This window comes from Corvus cornix, chromosome 4A (genome assembly GCF_000738735.6).
Source record: "Corvus cornix cornix isolate S_Up_H32 chromosome 4A, ASM73873v5, whole genome shotgun sequence".
In the NCBI taxonomy this organism is placed as follows: Eukaryota; Metazoa; Chordata; class Aves; order Passeriformes; family Corvidae; genus Corvus; species Corvus cornix.
The window spans coordinates 17,279,816-17,299,874 of record NC_047058.1 but is presented as its reverse complement, the minus strand read 5'-3'; the positions used below and the strand labels follow the sequence as shown (position 1 = coordinate 17,299,874).

The window sequence follows — 20,059 nt, the reverse complement described above, 5'->3', positions numbered from 1 at the left end:
TTGAGACGTTGGGCCATTTCTGGCATAACCCAATTTTGTTATTACACAGCTCTTGGGTTGGAGCAGATTCTGTTTGCGGCCTTTCAGCCAGTCACCTTCCCAAACTTGTTTGTTTGTTTGTTTTATTTCTTCTTTCTGCCCTCTCCAACTGTGGCAATATCTAAGCAGACATCTGGGCCCTGATTATGCATACCTTGTGTGGCCACTGGCCCAAAGTGGGCGTTAAGCAGCACCATCCTTGTGTGGCAGTGCTTTACACCGCCTTGGTAAATGATTACCCGAGGTCCAGAGAAATAAAGTGTCAGCCTCAGTGCACCGCAGAGCAGTTCTGCCACAAATAGGGAGCGCTGCAGTTTGAAGGAATCAAATCCTTTCCTCCTGTGGGAAACAAAATCCAGCCCCAAAGACACAAAACCTCTATCCACTGTCACCATGTGGAGGAAAGGCGTTTGGCTGGCTTACAGCAGAATAACTTCATGGGTGACCTCACATGCGAAACAGTCTAGAGAAACAAATAATTATTAAACAAAACCACTTCTCTGGCCCTGCTTCTTCCTGCAAAGTCCCTGGTTTGTTTTTCAGTAGAAAACTTGTGGATACGGGTGCAAGTTTAAAATTGTGACATCCTATCCATTTGTAACTCTTTTCACAGCCAGGAATATTTCTGAGTGAGAACTGAGGCATCTCTGCTCGTTTGGAGGAAATGCTGTTACACAATGCAGGACAAAACAGTTCAAGCCACTTTAAACAGGATAAATGGATGAAGGCTTCAAGGTAGGATCATCTGTTTATTTACATCCATTGTCTCCTTGTTTCCCACACAAATATATTCTGTGTTTAAAATTTATAAAGCTGGGCAAGCCCTTCTCACGCTGTTCTCAGTAAAATATTGCTCGCTGCATCTCTCTGAGGGGCTGCTGACAAATAGGCTCTTGTTGTCTAACTTTCCCTCTGCTGAGGTTAATGATTAAGTGGTTCAGGAGGTTAATTCCTGGAGATAGTGTTGTCTTTGGCTTGAACAGATGTTGGTAGTGCTTTAATGTGGTTATCAAACTCTGCTGCCCTTCATCCTTTGCTCTGTGCAGCCCTGGGCATTGTTCCCCCGTGCATTCCAGGCCCCCTCTATGGAGATCTAGCAGAGCTGAACATACCATTGCCTGAGGGCTGCCTCCCCCGGGGTCACGCTGGGTAATGCCCAGATCTGCCACACAAACTGATAACAGCGAGATCTGTAAATATTTGTCTGTGCAGAAAGGTGCAGAATACCTGTTGAGGCTCATCTGTAAAGCCACTTTATATCATCCAAAGCCCCCACAGGGCAGAGCATCACCCCGAAACTTGCCCCTCCTCCCCCCAGCACCTCCTGTCTTGCCAGGATATGAATCTCAAGGGTGGCTGAAGTGTTCTGTGGTGTAACCAGCACCTTTAACAGCCCGGTAAAACCCTGGGGGTTGGACCAATATTTGCAGCTTGAAGCTGCATCATTACAGGAGCTGCTGGATGTGTGCAGAAGTCCTTTATTCCCAAATCCACATGTCATAACCAGCCACCAGCAGTTAAAAAATTAAAAAAAAAGAAAAGATAAACTTTATGATTTCTATAAACAGACCCTGAAAGGGTTAATTTTAGGCTGGCCTCAGGCTGGAGTTGGGTATATTTGAATGTCAATACTGCCAATGCCAAGTGAAACATCAGCTTGGATTTTTCCTGTTTGCCGTTATTTGTGAAATTACCTCCTCTCCTCTCCCTACTCAGCTCCAGACCTGCTGTCAGGAATCCAGCTGGAGCTAAAAGCATCTAACCTCACTCTGTCTGGATACAAGAGTATCATTTTAATTACTGCATTGGTATTCTTATTATGTGCTCCTTGGTATCACTAGCTGATAAATTGTATCCAGGTCTAACCCAGTGTAAAGGACTGAATTTTAATTTGGGGAAGAACAGTGTTAGTTCGGAGGAGTTAACTGGTTTGTGGAATCAGGGCATTTCACAAGAACCTTGTGTTTCTGTAATACTGAGATTTTTTTAAAAGAAGTTCACAGCTTCAAAGAGAAGCAGGGTCCTGTGACCAAAATACACACTGGTATTTTAAATAGTAGGATGTAAAAAAAAAAAACCAATACCAACTTTATGATTTCTATAAACTGTCCTTGAAAGGGTTACTTTTAGGCTGGCCTCATGCTGGTATTGGTTATATTTGAATGTCAGTGCTGCTTGGACTTCACCTGTTGGTCATTGTTAGTGAAGCTGTAAACGGAGAGGAATTGTTGCTTTTTGCTTTTGTTTCACGACAAGCTGAGATGAAACTCTTTGTTGGCCTGTCACTGACTAGAAATTCCCTCCCAGCCTGTCTTTCCCTTTCTCTCTCTCTTCCATCTGAGGATCTTGCTCTCTCTGCTTTTACTCCTTCTTTAAGGGCTCCCTTGCTGTATTTGCTGTTGGTGCTACAGAAGACACAGCTCTGATTTAAAGGTCTGGAGTGATGAGAGCCGTGGGCAGGGACACCTTCCACCATCCCAGGCTGCTCCAAGCCCCATCCAGCCTGGCCTTGGACACTTCCAGGGATCCAGGGGCAGGCACAGTTTCTCTGGGCACCCTGTGCCAGGGCCTGCCCACCCTCACAGCAAAGAACTTCCTCCTGATATCTACTCTAAACCTTCTCTCTTTTACTTTAAATCCATTCCCCTTTTTTATTCCACTCTCTTGTAAAAAGTCCCTCTCCCTCTTTCTTTTAGGCTCCCTTCAGGCACTGCAAGGCCACAATTCGGTCACTCCAAAGCCTTCTCTTCTCCAGGATGAACACCCCCAGTTCTCTCAGCCTTTCCTCACAGGAGAGCTGCTCCATCCCTCCAACCATCTCGGTGGCCTCCTCTGAACTCTTATACGCCTGATGTGAGATAAAAATTGTAGTGATTCTATAAAACCCTGGAGGAATAGCTGCCCCGAATATTTCTGTGGAGAACCACAGGTGTGGACAGATGGGATAGCAGGGGATGGAGGGGACAGGAGCAGGGACAGGGACAAGAGCGGGACAAGAGCAGGATAGGAGCAGGACAGGAGCTGGGACAGGGACAGGGACAGGAGCGGGGACAGGAGCGGGGACAGGAGCCGGGACAGGAGCCGGGACAGGAGCGGGACAGGAGCGGGACAGGAGCCGGGACAGGAGCGGGACAGGAGCCGGTAAAGGGACAGGAGCGGGGACAGGAGCGGGACAGGAGCCGGGACAGGAGCGGGACAGGAGCCGGTAAAGGGACAGGAGCGGGGACAGGAGCGGGACAGGAGCCGGGACAGGAGCGGGACAGGAGCGGGACAGGAGCCGGGACAGGAGCGGGACAGGAGCCGGTAAAGGGACAGGAGCGGGGACAGGAGCGGGACAGGAGCGGGACAGGAGCGGGACAAGAGCTGGACAGGAGCGGGACAGGAGCCGGTAAAGGGACAGGAGCGGGACAGGAGCGGGAGAGGAGCGGGGACAGGGACAGGAGCCGGGACAGGAGCGGGAGAGGAGCGGTGACAGGAGCCGGGACAGGAGCGGGAGAGGAGCGGGGACAGGAGAGGGACAGGGACAGGAGCCGGGAAGGGAGCGGGGACAGGAGCCGGGAGAGGAGCGGGACAGGAGCGGGGACAGGAGCCGGGACAGGAGCGGGACAGGAGCGGGGACAGGGACAGGAGCCGGGACAGGAGAGGGGCCGGAGTCGGGAAAGGGACAGGAGCGGGACAGGAGCGGGGCAGGGACAGGAGCCGGGAGAGGAGCGGGGACAGGAGCCGGGAGAGGAGCGGGAGAGGAACGGGGACAGGAGCCGGGAGAGGAGCGGGGACAGGGACAGGAGCGGGGACAGGAGCCGGGAGAGGAGCGGGACAGGAGCGGGGACAGGGACAGGAGCCGGGACAGGAGAGGGGCCGGAGCCGGGAAAGGGACAGGAGCAGGGACAGGGACAGGAGCCGGGACAGGAGCCGGGAAAGGGACAGGAGCCGGGAAAGGGACAGGAGCCGGGACAGGAGCCGGGAAAGGGACAGGAGCAGGGACAGGGACAGGAGCCGGGACAGGAGCAGGGACAGGAGCCGGGCTCGGGGGTGCCATTCCCCCACTCGAACAGCAGAGGGCGCAGGAGGGCCCGGCCCGGCGGCGGATCGGCGAGAAGGAAAAGGGGTGGAAAAGGGGCAAAATCAGGAAATTAAAGCTTTTATGTGCTTAACACAATGCCTGGCACATAGAGAGAAACGCAGGTAACCACACAGAGCTGGCTGCAATACCATAAAAAGAGCGGGTGTGCTTCAAACTCACAGAAAGTCGCTGTACCCCAGAATCCAATCCCCTCCGCACCATCCCTGCCTTTTTGGGTCCGTTGTCACTGGGAATGAATTGGAAATCATTTTGACGCTGTCCATTCTGAGCATAAGCAGGGATACACCTCAGTGAGGGGCTATGGATTTCCCGGGGGCTGCGTTTCTCCTGGTGAGGTGCCGGGCACCCCTGTGTGTGCCTTGCGCCGGGATATTCATTCCCATTGCTCCATCGCCGCCTGGAGCGGCAGGGAATGCAGAGAATGGGAGCGGCTTGGTTGGCATGTGTGTGACTTTGGGGTGGCTAGCGGCGTTCCTGTGATGTATCTGCTGTAACTGGTGTTGGCAAGCTCCGGCAGCAGATGAGGGCTGCAATAAGTGTGGCTCCCTCTGAGGATGCCTCGCTGTCCCCTGATCCTTCAGGAAGCGTCTCCTCTGCCGAGACTCAGGGGTGATTCGTGCAGAAAGGCAGCCCCTTGTCCCTGCTGCTGATTTCCAGCTCTTCTCTGGCTGCGGTGCTTGTAAAACACATCATCAACTGCGGCTGGCTGAAAAGTAGCCCAGCAAAGATAAGGAAACGATCCTCTTTCAGCTGGAGCAATTTCCCAGCTTGGCTCATCACAGAACCGCACACTTGCCTGTGCTCTTGTGGCACAGGCACAGGAGGAACAAGAAAACCAGGATGGAGAGGGCGATGTGAGTGTTATCCCTGGGCCAAGTGCCTTTTACCAAGCTGGCACTGAGCAAAGCTTGTTCTGAATTAGAATATATGCTAAATAAAAAATTGCTTGTCATCCCTGGAAGTATAAAATCCATGTTCAGCACTTTCCCACAGTGGGGGAGAAATACAGCTCAGAAAGAACTATTTTTGTTTTGAAATCTTCCAAGGGAAATTGAGCCCAGACCTCCACCTCACGGGGCTGGGGGACGTGACTACTTAGCCCGAGCTGCAGGACTGAGCCCTCTCACACCACAGGAGCCTGGAAAACCTGGGAGGAGAGTTAATTAACCATCCAGCACAGAGGAATGATCTTGGTGCTGCAGAAAGAAAGCTACTAAATAAAGGGAGCTGGTCCAGAGGAATTAGGGAATTAGGCTCGCCACTGGAGCAGAGCAGGCAGCCCTGCGGTGGGAAAGCACCACGGGGCAGAAAGAGTTTTCCCAAGGTCCTTGTGAGGAGGAGGTGAGTTTGGTGCAGGTGTTCCAGCATTTGGGACACGTCACCCCTGTTCTGTTGGGTGCCAGAGGTGATGGGAAGCAGTGACACTGAGCTGAGGCCTTGCCATAGATCAGTGACAGAAGGGTTTGGATTGGAAGGGACTGCAAAGATCATCTCGTTCCAAGCCCTGCCATGGGCAGGGACACCTTCCACAAGACTGCAGCGAAGAAATTCAAGTCGTGTTCTTAAAGAACTGTACAAACCTCAGTGAAAAGGGGAAAAGTGAACTACAAGTAAGCAATCTGGCGAAGTTTTAGAATAGAGAGCAATAATTTCTCCTTAGCTGAATTTGCTATAAAGGAGCAGAAAGTCTGGAAGATTTTTTTTTCATGACTGTCGAGGCATAAGAAAAAATCCACGTTCATTTTTTTTTCCTTGGTTACAGGTGTGAATTTTCAAAGTCAACTAAGAGAGTGGGGTACAAAGATTACACTAAGATTAAAAACCAGCTAAATACTTACAGGCACCATCAGGCCCCCTTGGAAAGCCTTGTTGGCTGCAGAATGTGTATGTTTAATTTGTAACTTTTTGGAAAAATGACAGTTTATTTCCTGCAGCAGAACATTGGAGGTCTCAGGATCTATGAAAGTCCTTTCAAGATCACTCTTTACTTGTGATAGCCAAGAGTGAGACCACAGTGGTGCCCCTGTTATTTAAAAGTCTGCTGCACTCTAGAGGACGAAAATATTTGTGGGGCAAAGACGTGCCTTGGATCCTCTCTTCTTTACCCACCTCCCTGGGTGAGGCATTTTTGCACTTTGAAACAATGAAAGTTCACAAAAGAAATGTTCAATTAACTGTTAAACACTCTCATCAATTCAGGGATCATTTCCAAATCTGATGGATGAGTTCAAAATCTCCAATTCATTCTAACCATCAGGCGGAAAAACAGTTGAACTCCTGAGGAGAAAAGAGCAGATAAACGCTGGAATGAACTTGCATATCTTTGAGAGGTGCAGTGCTCTGCAGACAGTGAGTTATGAACAGGAAAACTTCCCAAGTGTGTACTGTAAGCAGAATAATGATGGTCAGTGGCTCAAGCAAAGGGTTTTCTTCCTCTGGCTTCATTTAGATCCCAGTTTAAAAGGCATGGAGGTTTTTTTTGTGTACACACGGAGAGAGTCTCACACCATGCACAATTAAATTATTTCCCATGACAGTGAAAAAAAAAGGGAATTCTATTAAAACCAAGAACCTAAAAAGTATGCAAATATTCAAGTGGAAGAGGAGAAGCTGAAAGAGGACTTTATGAGTTCTTGGCTGAGGAAGTCATTTCTAGAACTCTCAAAATTAATGACAATTTTAAGTTAGTTTATTTGGATAGTTAGGATATATTCTGAATTTTTAATCGGTTCTGTTTCTTACAGACACATCCGATGGACTCGCGCTGCAGGAACTTCTGAGGGAGTTTTGAATCAATGCACCCCATAAGCCACTGAAAAGTGAGTGCAAAAAAAATGCAATTCCCTGCTCTATAATGGTAGGATTCTGTTTTGTCAGCAGCACTCTTAAACTCACAGATTCTCTATTTTATTAAAAATAGGTTATGTAATATGAAAAAAAAAACGTTGTGGAGTATATTTTTCTGAATCCCATCAAGGTTTCCTGTAATTCTGCATTATTCATGAACAGACTCAATTACACTTCCACTAGATTTTTAGACTCTGGCTCCACTGGCTTCCATTCAAACCTGCATTTTGAATATGCTGAGCTATGAATTAAAAAAACAAACCCAAACAAAACCAGCAGTAGGTGCACTGATAGCAGTGGAACTGTCTTTTTTTTTTGCCTGGTAATATCCCTCCTGTTACTTTTCAGAATATCCAGATTCCAGCTGTTTCTGCTCTCATGGAGTGATGTGACCTGGCACAGGTGAGCCATTCAACACAGAATAGAGGTCGGTGTGTTTGTTTAAACAAGCATTTAAATAGTAATGAATTAAATAGTAAAAAATGTTAATACAAAAAAATGTATCCCGGTTGCTCAATGGATTCCCAGGAGCACAGTCTCCATTCCATGCTGAGGGTTGTGTGGAAAGGGCCAGGAAGCTGGGAAAGAAGGAAGAGTTCTGCCTCCCATTTTGCAGGCAGAGAGTTCTGTCCTTGAGGCATCAAGAGACAAATCCAAGCTGATTCAGGGAGTTGGTAAAGGAACTAAACTGAGCCTAAAATTAGAGAGTGTCAGGGTGCAGTTCCATGATGCAGCTGAGCTGCTGAAGCTGCAGGTCCTGCTGGAAAAGGAGACTCATTGAAAAAGGAGATTCACTGAAAAAGGAGATCCTCTGACCCAGAGCAGGGGGTCCAACAAGCCAAAATCCCAACTCACCCCTACTCCTGGGAGTGGGAGAAAGGAGAAGGCCGCAGGGCTCCCCTCACTTCCTCCTGCTGTGTTTTTTTGAGTGGTTGCAGAGCTCTGAGGATGCTCTGTGAGCCTGTCCCAACACCACAATCCCAGGGCAGCAGAGATCTGAGAATGGAAAGGGATCCTGCCCTGCTTTCCACCACCACCACTCCTCTGGTTCTGGTCTGTCAGGGCCTGGCACTGTTCCAGCACAGCTGCCTGGATTTCACTCTTAGGTCTGTATAAAATACCAACAGTGCAATCAGTTTCTCCTCACCAGCTAGGTACTGTGGAATAAATAAACTATGGGCACATGGAAGAAAGTTAAGTTGACAGAAAATGGCATTTATGGTAGGTATGTATCACTTCCTATCACTTGCCAACTCTTTGAAATAACAAACTTCACTCCTTGACCCAAATATAAGTCCTAACAATAAACGGATCAGCACCACTTTGCTTGGTTTTTACAGAATAAAAGGCTCCTGTTATTTTCAGAGCCTGATTTTTCCATTTCCCTTAATGCCCTGACCTCTCTTTACTAGCCCACTTATTAGTAACACTTATTTTGGGAGATTGTAAAGTTGCTGAAAGCACAGAAAATACAATTCCTCCAGCCATTAATCCTTGTCTTGATGCTACCTCCACAGCACAATGCCTCTCTCTTTTACTCCTGGCTTTTTTTCTCCCTCTTTTTCTTCCCCTTTTTTATCCCCTCTGTTTACCCCAGTGCAGCCACTCCACGAGGTAATTCCCTTTGTGACAAGCTTGCTGCAAACTATCTCCTATTTACATTGGCTGCAATTTTCAATTAAAGACAAGAACTTAACTTTCGTGGAGGGTCCTATAGAAGTCCAGCATTTGGGACTTAAGATTTGCTTTCCCAGCTTGAGACTTTGAAGTTGGGAAGCTTGAGAGAGAGCCTGGATGAGGTGGCAAAGTGTCTTTCACAGAAGAGCTTTAAAGCAGAAAACATGTTAACCCCCAGGCTCCGGGGCTGGGGAGAAACAAAAGGTAGAGAAACAAATCTCATGCAGAAATGATGTGCAGGCCTGGTACCCAGAAACGTGATTTAAGTGGCTGAGTTAGCCTTTGTACAGTAGAATAACCTCAGCAGCATAAAAACTGGACTGCTTTTAAAGAATATCTCCAACGTGTCCAGTCTAAACCAATTAGGCTGGGAGCAGAAGACTGTGAAATGCCACTTAACGTGCTGGTTTAGGCTTATAAAAACCAACTGTAGGGAGGAGGAACTGTAAACTTTTTTTGTTTGCTAAATAAGCAGGACACACGAGAAATTATTGTCAGACAACGAGAAGAATTCCAATGCACAAAATTCCCCTTACAGTTTCTTATTTATGTATATTGGGATAGCTTGGGAGACTGCAAAGCAATTTTTTATTTAAAAGATGGCAGGTGCCATTTATTTTGTCTGTACCTACCACACACTATCTCACAAAAATTGGGAGGTTTTCTGGCTACATGAAGTTATATATAAATGATCTATATCTATATATCTGTATCTTATAGTAGAGAGGAAACTGCCCTGACTACTTTTGATCCTGCCAGCCCCCAGCTGAAGAAAAACCATATCTAAACCAACCTTTTTTTTTCAATTTCTGTCAGCTCATCAAGGTCCAAACCCCCTACACGTTGCCTGCTAATAAGAATTAAATCATGCAATAGCCAGTGGATAAATTAGCTGAGCACAAACGCAATGCTTTATTTAACAATTTTTATCATTATTTTGAAGCATCCAAGAAGAACAGGGTCTGAAAAGTTTTAACTCTGAATTAGCTTAACCACTTGTGACAAGTTTACACATGAGAGACATCGAGACTGTGTGTTCTACTTGCTACTTTGAGGTTCGTCCTGGCTTTCTGTTTGAAAGATCCCAGCCAAAGTTAAATCAACCCACCCTTTGCTGATTTCCAACATTAGACATGTCCCCAGCTCTTTTTTTTTCCCCTAACCTTGCTTTCAGGCTGACTTTCTCCCAATTGAAATTCAGTCCCTGAATGGTCGGTTTTTCCCTTGCTTCTAAACGTTGATAAAAAAGGGTTTTCTTCACTCCCTCAATTTGATGTGACAGGGCCCTGACATGAATAATGGACGTGTTTCTTTCACAGGCAAATCAACTTAATTTAGCATGCTTTTATACTTTCAATAGCAAAGCCACAAGCCTGTAAATTCCATGAGATCCTTTAGGTTTGCAGAAATCTTTAGAATTAGCAGAAAATGTATAAAGTAAACAGCACTTATTTTGTCAAAATACTTGAATAACTTTTATACAGGAGCTAGAGATGAATATATCACTGCCTAATCAGATTGTGATTTACATGCAGTTGAGGATGGGCTGCCCAGGCTCAGCCTGCCCTTTTGCAGAGAGAGAAAAGAGGGGTAGGAGGACTAAATAATCACAAATATTAAATCGAATTAAAATCCCAAACTCTCTTTTGAAGGTGAAGGAGAAAAGTGGAATTTGAAGAAGGGGTTTATTCAACAGAGGCTCTGTCAGGAGAACTCCATTCTCTGCCCGTCTCCCTGGAGAAGTTGCTGCTTTTGCAGCTCAAGAAATGAGGAGAGAAAAAAGAATATTATTTATTATCTGCAGAGGAAGGTGAGAGACCAAAACAATCCACCAGCTTTAGGAAATAACCTGCCTGTGTGCACTGACAGGTATTGTTTTGGAGAGGTCAAACCCAGTGCCCTCGGAGCCCTCATGGCACCGTTTTACGTGTGCCAGCTCCATCTCCACTGTGCTGGACAAGGTGTGTTAAAGCAGGGCTGGAAGATTTCCTTTATGCTGAACAACAGCAAAACTCCTCTTTGAAGCTTCAGAAAGCAGCTTTGGGCTCCTCCTCGGCTGTGTGGTTTCAGGATGTACCAGAACTCCCTCGTACCTCCCTTCTGACCTACCATAAATCTCGTGTGAGGCCAACAAATGCAAGGGTGAGTTCTGCTCTCTGCCCCCCCAGAAATCCAAGGAGTGGAAATGAGGGGAACTCTCTCAGCTTGCCCTTTTCACCTTTAGGACTCATCTCCCAGCAAACAGCCTGGTAACACTATCAAAGGAAAATAGAGGTTAATTCTATTGTCATTACTTATTATTGTAACATCAGGCAGCTGTAACAGCTTATTCATTAAAATATCCTGATAGTGCTGATAATGTATCAGTGAACAGGAAATAGGTTGGTTTGGGGTGTACAAACTTCGCTGCTAAAAATCATTCTGTTTGCATAACAGAGTGTTAAAAAAAAAAAAAAATCCTTCCCTTTCCTTGTAGCATTACATAAATAAAATAGAAGCTAGTTTAGAAAAGGGTCTTCTCAAATGAAATCCTGCTTGACTCGCAGCCATCAGGCTGGGTAGGGAAAAGCCAGCCCTCAGAGATGCTCTGCTGCATTCAGCCTTGCTTCCCTCGATGCAATCAACGTGGCTAAGGGGATCCCACATACCTCCAGGTCTGTCTGCAATAAGTAGTTAATCAGCCAATTAGGGGAACCAACAATTACAAATTGGGAAGAGGAGAACAAGGGGAGTGAGTCAAGGTAGGCTGCAACCCCTTTGAAAAGGTTTCTAACATTAACTCCCAAAGAATTACGTTGTACCGTACCTTGACTGATTTGTTCCCCCCCTTCCTTCCCCCTTTCCCTTTTCCTACTCGTTGGGTCAGTTAATTGGCTGATTAACTAGCAATTACCTCTGGGACCAGCTCTATATAGAGTCTCTTAATCTAGAATTTTATTGACAAAGGCACGAGGGCAAATTCATCTCTGGTGTGAGCTCGCTGAGTGAATGGACTGACACCCAGGACAAAGTTGATCCATTGTACCACAGGCACTGTGTTTTTAAAGCATTTGATTAACTTGGAACTTTTAAAATTACATTCCTTTTCTGCAAGATCTGCTCGTTTTGGGTAGGAGAGGGAACAAGAGCTGGCGAGGGAAGTCAGTCAGAGGGGCGATGATGTCTGGAGCAGCAATATCCCCCAGCCCCGCTCTGGTTGATGACAGAACAGCTACACGGGGTGACACCTCCCCTTTTTCTCAGGCTGGCACTGCTGCAGGCTTGCTGGCATGGGCTTTTTCCTCAGCATGTGCACAATGATTAATTGGCAGCCCCGGAGGGTGGGGGACATCTCTTATCTTTGGCCTGGTGTGCACAGCTGAGTTCCCCAGCCAGGGTTCCTAACAGTACTGAGGATTCAGTATAGACAGTAAAACCCTTCAGCTTGTCCTTGGTCCCTTTTCAGGCCTTGTCTGGACCATCTTTTACATCACTTTCCTTCTCCTTGTTCCTGGCACTCTGCTGGATCCTTGCAGCCCTATGCTTTGTGCTGCAGGAATCAAACCCAGCGCATTTATTGCACCAGAAAGCTCAAATGGGACACCGCAATTAGAAATCCCTCATTCTTGTACATGCCTGTGTTGTCTGGAGCTGCTGCTTCCCCAGGCTGCTCTGCTGGGAAGGGAATGCTAAACTGGGCTGGACCCTGCACGCCGTTACCAGGCAGTAGGGAAAGCACGATGCAGGAGGGGATGGAGATCCTGTTCTGGGAGAACTCAGACCGAAGAGCCAGCTCTGAGCACTGGAGCCAAAAGGCAGAGGATCAGATTATTGAGGGATCTGGCAAATTCCCTAGAACACTGGGGCCTGGCAGGAACACATCCCTCCCTGCATGAAAGGGGCTCTGTGTTTTACAGTTTCAAACAGCTCATGGGTTAAAGATAGGCTAGCCTGGCAATAGAACAGCTCAAAGACCAGGAATATGGGATATATGTGGTGAGGAAAATGGCAGAAAGAATGTCTTTTTCCCTTGCTGTGGCAGGACAAAAAAAATCCCACTGCTGGGTGCTATTTTCTAGGCAGGCAGATGAGGCAGTGACACTTCTAGCAGCAGATCTGTGTCTGCCATCCTGTTTGTGCTGCTCCAGAGGCTGCCAGGAGCAGCACAGGCGAGGCAAAGCAGTTTTGCAAATTCAGAGACAAAAGGCAGAGGTACAAGTCATAAAAATGACAGTGGATATTTTATAGAGGTAGAGGGGCAGAGATGGGGCATAGAATTGCATCCTCTCCCTCTGCAGCTGTCCAGAATCAGTGGTGGCACCTTCTGTAGCGAGCAAGGCCAGCTGGAAATATCCCTGTTTCTGCCTGGAGGTCACCTCTGCATGGGTGCTCACTCTCAGTCCTGTGGTGAGGGCATAATGTAAATGTTTTCTAGGTACAGACCAAATTTTCCTGGCTAATCCAAACTGTCTTGTTAAAAATGTTTATGATACAGGCCCACATATAATAAAAAATGCTGGCATTTTGATAATGCCTCGTTGGTCCTTTCTCTTTCCGACTTCTGCACTTGGAATGAAAGGAGGTTTTGGCTGTAAAGAAGCATAGAAAAATGGGGGAAAATCACCTTTTTTTTTTTCCTAATGAAAACATGCTATCTGGTTCGGGGAAGAGCTGAAAAAAATCACTGGAAGAAAAGCCTTATCATAATTGGTCTCCTTGCAAAAGACACTTGCTTTGCTGAAAAAACTCCGTTATACTCATGGAGATAAGAAACTTGTAATAGAATTCCCGGGATCTGAGGGCTGTGGTTATCAGAGAGAGGAGCTTTGCCTATCTTTGAAGTAAGTTCAACCCCACAAGGTATTTTTGAGTCTGAGAACACCTGATACCCAGTTTACATGTGAACTAGAGAATAATGCATTTGAATTATCATAAAAGCGATAAAAAATGTTCCTCAGATCCAGACAAAGCCCGTCACTTTGGTGGTCACAGCTCTGGATTTCCCTGGAATACAGCTCATCCTAAAGCTAGATATCTATCAGTGTTGTGGAGGGATGTAGTGGAGAACTTACCCAGAAACCTTGTGGATTACTAAAAACCATTCCTGTCTTTAATGCTAGAAGGTTTAGAAGCCTCAGATTAAAACCAGATATTCCTCAGATGCCAAGATGGGCTGCATTGAGGCAGGAGGCCAGACAAAATTCTGTTTATAATCTTTCTAAAGCAATGTATATTTACCTTATCAAGATCCAAATTTCCAGGCAGAAGCAGTAGCTCTGTCCCTGGCCATGAAGGGAGAAGGGAAGTGCAGGCAGTCAGAGGCCCAGGAGTGCAGCAGTGTCTCTGATCCATCTCAGTGTAGGAGCTGCTGCTTCTTCATTCCTCCTTCTCTCACCTGTGCTCTTTCCACAAACCATTACCAGAGGTCTTCAGCCATGGCAGAGTATGAAGGGAATGGGTGACGCTTCCAGGAACATATCCCAGGACCCGATAAAATCAGGATTTCCTATAGGTAGAAAAGTTCTTTCCATCCTGAGCCAGTGGAGGTCTATAAGCCAAGAGGCGGATGCTATGCTGGGCACTTAAACATTCCAAATCCTCTGTCCTTGCAAAGGGAATGAGGGAAAAGGGGTTTTGTGTGAATTGCTTAGTAGAAGACAATCTGGAGAAGGCACAGTTAGTCCTCTGTAGCAAAGGACACCATTAGGGATTTCATCTATCTAGAAAAATGCACAGCCTGGTAGAAGTGATAAATAAAAATGATTTCTCCCAGCTTTTGAAACTCCACTTGTCGTGAGCAGACAACAGTCAGAATGATGGTGGAAAAGTGTGGTTAGTGTGGTTTTGAGATTTGCTAGAGAAACGAGGACCTGAATGCAGTGTGTGAAAGCCAAAGGAGTATTTTTGTTTATCACATTCTTATTCTCTATTCCTTTGATGTCTCTTAATGTTGTGCTGCCTTCAGTATTCTGATGGGGTGGAGGGAGTGGGGGTCTTTAATGGGTGCTAGTTTACACCTAACATGGTGTCACCAATTCACTTTTAGTGAAAGTGGCCTGTTTTCAAAGGTGTGGGATGGCAGATCCTCCTCCAGTTCTGGGCTGGGATTCAGGCAGCTTTTCTTCACTGCTAAACATGGATTAGACATGTCAGGAGTGACAGCTTAGGCAGTCCATCATAACAACAGTAAAGACATTCCAGAGCAGGACAGGAGGAAGAGAACAGATTGCTTTTTAGTTAATCAGCCTTGGGATGTGCTGTGCCCCTGCCCTGCAGCCCTTCTGGCCAGGAGGCTGCTCCCTCCCACTGGTGCCAGAAGTGACCACGATAACACAAACAAGTTGGGAGCAATGATACACTGTCACCTTTATAAAAAATGAAAAATACAGGAGTCCAGTTCTTCTGTTTCCCTTCTCCTGCCCCCATGCATCACTGCAGAGCCCTGAACAGACGAGCCCACCATTACAATGTTGTCAGGGCCCTGCTAGTTTTCTAGTTCATGTCCTTGTTCATGCTGTTTGCTAAGTACTTGTTCACTGTGACAGCTTTCAGCAAAACAGAACACACTGAATGCTTCTTTCCAAACAGCTCTGTCCTGCTGGGCTTCAAGTGAAACAAGCCCTTCAGACTCCATCATGTGAACTTTTCATAAGGAACAATCTCCTTTAGACAATTCCTTTCAGAGATACTATCCGTGAAACTGGGACTTGGGGATGAGGTGACATCACAGCCTTCTTCCTCTGGCCAGGGTCATGGCCACCAAAGTTGTATTTGTTAGGAGGCCTCCACATGGCATGGTGCATGATTTCCTTAATTACCTAATGTTTCCCCATTAAAAAAAAAAAAAAAAGAAAAAATTCTGCAACCCCTTGAAAGTGTATTTTAGTATGTTTTCTGTTGAAAGAAAAGCAAAGGCTCTCGTGCAGACAGTCAGATCCTGGCTTGTGAAAATCAGAACCGATTAATGAAAACATAGCTCGCCTGCAGTTAAATCTTAAAGGCAGATGTGCCAGAGCTGATGGACCAAGACAGGCAGGTCTTTGCTAATTCCCTGGCTGGTGTCTGGACCTTGTGCCATCCCCTTCACGTTCATCTGTGCCCTGGGTGGTGGCAGCCAAGTGTAGGAAAAAGCAGGAGGTTTGAAGAGCAAGGCAAGGTGTGCATGTCCTTACCACCCAATCAGCACATAAATGGGAGAAAAGGCTGGGTGACAGAGTCTGGGAGTGTGCAAAGTGTTCATGTGCACTTCAGCACAAAGAACCTGGCCCCGTGCATCTCCTCCTGCCTCGCTGCTGAGGGGAGAACTTAGAAAGGTTCCACCACTTTTCCAGGAGCTGGAATTGGAATTGCTGACCCATGAAAGGTGTCCCAACCCAAATATCACCGAATATCCATCCCCCCAAATATCTACCATGCATGGGCAGGGGAGGAAAAGTAATGTGGTAAAAGCAGAGAAGAAGTTACACTGAGGAAACGTTTCAGGTTTAGGATTGGGTGCAGAAAATGGTCCTTTGGGTGTTGGTGTGTCCCACTGATATGGGAATAGAGATTTAAGTGGCTTTGTGCTTTTAACTATTCTTGGTTTGGTAAATTAAACATGGAAAAAGATATCTCATGAAGGGCTTGGTATTTTATACTCTTATTTCTCTTTTACACTGGATTAAAAAATTGTTCTTCTGCACTGCATAACAAAAAAAAGAGAACTCCAAAGTGCATTAAGAAGGCGTCGCCCTTAAATAACTTAAAATGCTAATTGGAAAACAAATCTAAAAAAATGTCCTTCAACCCAAGTGGTGTTTGATTCTTCATGAAAATGTGCTAATAGCATGTCAGCTGCCTAGCAGTGACATTTGTAGCTGAAAACATTTTGTTTATCCAACTTCCATGATGAAATGCAAGAGAATTGTGAGCTCCACAATGTGTCTTTCCCTTAACACCGTTGTAGAAGATGTTGATTTTTAACACGGTGCTTTTTTCCCTCTGCGCTTCTCTAAATGTTATTTTCGGGACAAGGTTTAATTTATGTGGCTGAGTCAATCCGTGGGCCAAATTTAAAGGGCAAGTGATTTATATGAAAATTTTGTCTACCTGTGTATTCTTTGAGATACTTTCTGTACCATCTTTGGATGGAGTTAATTGAATAGACTGAAAAAATTTACTTTGTTACATGCAGAAGTAGCAATTTAGTTTTTCTATCTGACTTCCTGTAAATCTTCATTCATTTTCAGTCAGATCAGGGAATTCCATCACTCATCTTTGTGTCTGGCCAATAATTTAGGATTAAGAATGTGAGACACCAAAGCAGCAGGTCTCTCTTTTTATTCCACATGCTTCTAGCAAGAAATATTAATTCATAACTGCCAAAAGTTATGCATTTTGCCTGCAGGGTTCTAGATGAAGTCAGTAAAAATTGGAGCAAGCTTGGGGCACAAGTTACTCACAGTCCCGTGGAATTTTGTGCACACGTGGAATTGTGGAAGCCATTGTTCTTCCCAGCTGCGTCCCACCTCAATGAGAAACCACTTCCATGTGCAATTTCGCACGTACTTCTGTGCCCTAATAAAGACGGAAAATTTGAGGCCAAACGTTGAGCAGACAATACCTCTGCTACATTTCGGTTGGAGATGTAATAGCTCAGTACTTGTGATTCCCTCACTGATATGGAAAAGGGAGAACATCCTCAAACTCAAGTGTTAACATCTCTTTCTTTTCCTTTCACAGCTCAGTGCTGTGTAATTCCCACTGAGGGCACTGGGAGCTTTTTTAACATTGTAATTTTAGATATTAAAGTAATTTTAGCAACAGTTACTGCCTAATTAATCCTGCTAAAAGAAAAGGAAAGCAACAGAAAAAAGAACAACAGAAGGCAAAGACCTCTGAAGAATCCCAGAATATTTACAAATCGATTTGCCTTAATGTCCATTTCAAATGTAACCATAATGAAATCATACTTGGCATTAATAATATTGCTTTGGAGTGGTTTGCTCTTAAAATGCTCACGATATCTCCAGCGGTCCAGTTCACATTCAGCTGGGACAGGCAGTGACAACAATTTCAGGGGCAGCCAGGTGTGGGAGTCGGTCACAGAGCTCGGGCTGTGTAACCTGCGGCTGTGTTGTACAGGACCTCATAAACAACAATTTGTTCCTGCCTGTTCCGTGCCTTTTAAACTCAGAACGCACGGAGGAAAGGAGAGCCAGAAGAGAAATGCCTGCGTGTGGGAGAACTCGAGCACGGAGCTATCTGCAATCGTGTATTGCCTTTGTTTATGTGCGCGGAGAAGAACAACTCCCGTGCTCCGCTATTTCCCTTTAAAAGCGCCCATCCCAGGTTTCAAGTGCAGGCTGGAATAAACACAAACAAACGTCGTATTCATTCAGCTGGGGGCTTCTCCCATTCACCGCTCCGCATTCTCTCATCCCTCTCAAAACTGAGAAACGCACGTTTCCAAGTGGGGGGGGATGAGGGGGCGCTGGGATTGAGCTTTTTCTAAGCAACCCTTGCTTTTTCACGATTCATTAAACGCTTTCTCCCTCGCGTGTAATTGGACCCCTCTCATTTACATGCATGGGGGATGCATAACTCTGGGAGAGGTGCTGTGGTCGGGGGGAGAAAAAAAATTAGAAAAGAGAGGAGCCGGCCCTTGGGCCAGGGGAAAGGAGCCACGGGAAAACTTGGCGAGGGAGAGCCGTGCAGGGGCTTTGGATGTGTGGAAGGAGCTGGTGCCGTGTGCCAGGGCTCGGGGAAGGGACGGATGCTGGGGGAGATCCGGGCTGCCTCGCCTGACCCCGGCGCTGGCCCTGACTTCAAACCCATCTGGGCAGTGACCCCGGCTCCCCAGAGAAGGGCTGCTCTGTGTCTGAGGCAGCGAACTGCGTGTCTGCCCGGGAGCCTCCGCACAGAGGCACCCGGCTGATTGATTAATTAATTAATTAATTAATTGCTGATAGAGCGTTCGGGGTGATGGTGCAGGCTCCAGAGCTCACACCCCACCTGCTGATGCTGAACTGGCAGTTTTGGGATGGTGGAAGGGAAGAGATCCCGTTCCTCCCTTCCTTTGCACTGTGGAAAATAACTCTTCACAGCCAATGGATTTTTTTCTTGCAAGACAATGTCAGAATTTTAGTAACCTTGTTCATGGTGGGGAAAAGTCTCCAGCAAGAGGGTGAAATATTTTAGCTGGCTTTTTATATTGTTAAATTTCTGCATCCTGCTCTTGGTAGAAACTCCTCCTCTCTTTCTCTGCACAGGCTCTGCGTTGCTCATCTTTGCTCAGCTCTTAAAGTTGCTGTGGCAATGCTGAGCTGTGTTAAAAAAAGCTCTAACATCATATCCCCCACCGGCAACTCCTGATTTATCAGTAAGGTGGAGATAAACTCAAGCTTGTTGAGATCTGGATACTGAAAAGCAAAGCTTATTTTTTAAGCTGTGTTTTTGGCTGTGCAATGCATGGGCCAGACTGCCTGGGTATGTCAGACAAAAAATGAGGGTCTGGTATCTGCCCTGCAGGAGAAGGATTGCTCCCTCTCCAGGAGTACCTGCTCCCTCCTGCCAGCCCTGCCCGGGGCTGCGCTTTCCAGCCCTCCTTCAGTGGGAACAAGCAGGAATGATACTTTTCCTGGTCAAAAGGAACACAAAAGGCATTTGCTGACTGGTGCAGTGGGCAAAGTGAAAATATCTTTACGTTCCAGAGGAATCTGTGGGAAGGGACCCTGCATGGCATGGAGCCTTGGCAATTCACTTCTAGAGACAGCAGTTGGCTTTACATGTCTTAGGAGATGCTGCTTTATGGTGGTAATAATTTGGTAATTTTTAAACCTTTAACAGAAAACAAGGAATGGGATTTGACCCTGTGGCATAGCACTTAGAGCTGTGTCTTTTGTTAAGGTTTTTTTTTTTAGATTTTATTTGTCTCATGATTTTTTATAAACCGGTTGAGTACTTTTGATGGAAGAAAATATTGAAACACTATCAGGGCTAATATTTATTTGCCTGTTGCTGATGGGAAAAGTTTTTAAGGAATTAAATAAAAAGAGTACATAGATATATTAATGAGTGTTTCTTTTAAGCTCTTACTTTATATGCTCAAGCCCATCTTTTAGCTTAACTTCTATTTAAAAAGTTGAAAGAAACGAGGAAATCCCTGCAGAGAACATCCAGCCACACTTCTGAATTTCAATGTGTCCTTCTAGACGAGCGCCTTTTATTTTAGATGGTAAAGTTGTTGCTTTAATCAGGAGGCAATCCTTATATATTAGTTGTACTGGCTTATAATTGTAAGAGTTAAATGATACACAAAACTGGATACACATCTTTGCAGGCCGATTAATGGGGAGGACTGAAAGCAAAAGTAAACACTAACCTTGCAAAATAAAAGAAGTTAAAAGATAAGTGTTAAGGACCCTTTTTTTTTTTTTCTTTTTCTTTTTTTTT

General features: G+C 45.9%; 1 long non-coding RNA gene across 2 annotated transcripts; it reads left to right on the top strand.

Annotated features, from left to right (window-relative positions):
* Nucleotides 1–340: 340 nt before the first annotated feature.
* LOC109145113 lies at nucleotides 341–20,013 on the top strand. Of its 2 annotated transcripts, XR_002046360.3 has the most exons (5): nucleotides 341–569; nucleotides 653–774; nucleotides 6,868–6,942; nucleotides 7,319–7,372; nucleotides 10,300–20,013. It is a non-coding gene; the product is annotated as an uncharacterized LOC109145113 (long non-coding RNA). The 2 variants fall into 2 exon arrangements; XR_002046359.3 differs by having other exon boundaries at nucleotides 341–774.
* Nucleotides 20,014–20,059: the final 46 nt, after the last annotated feature.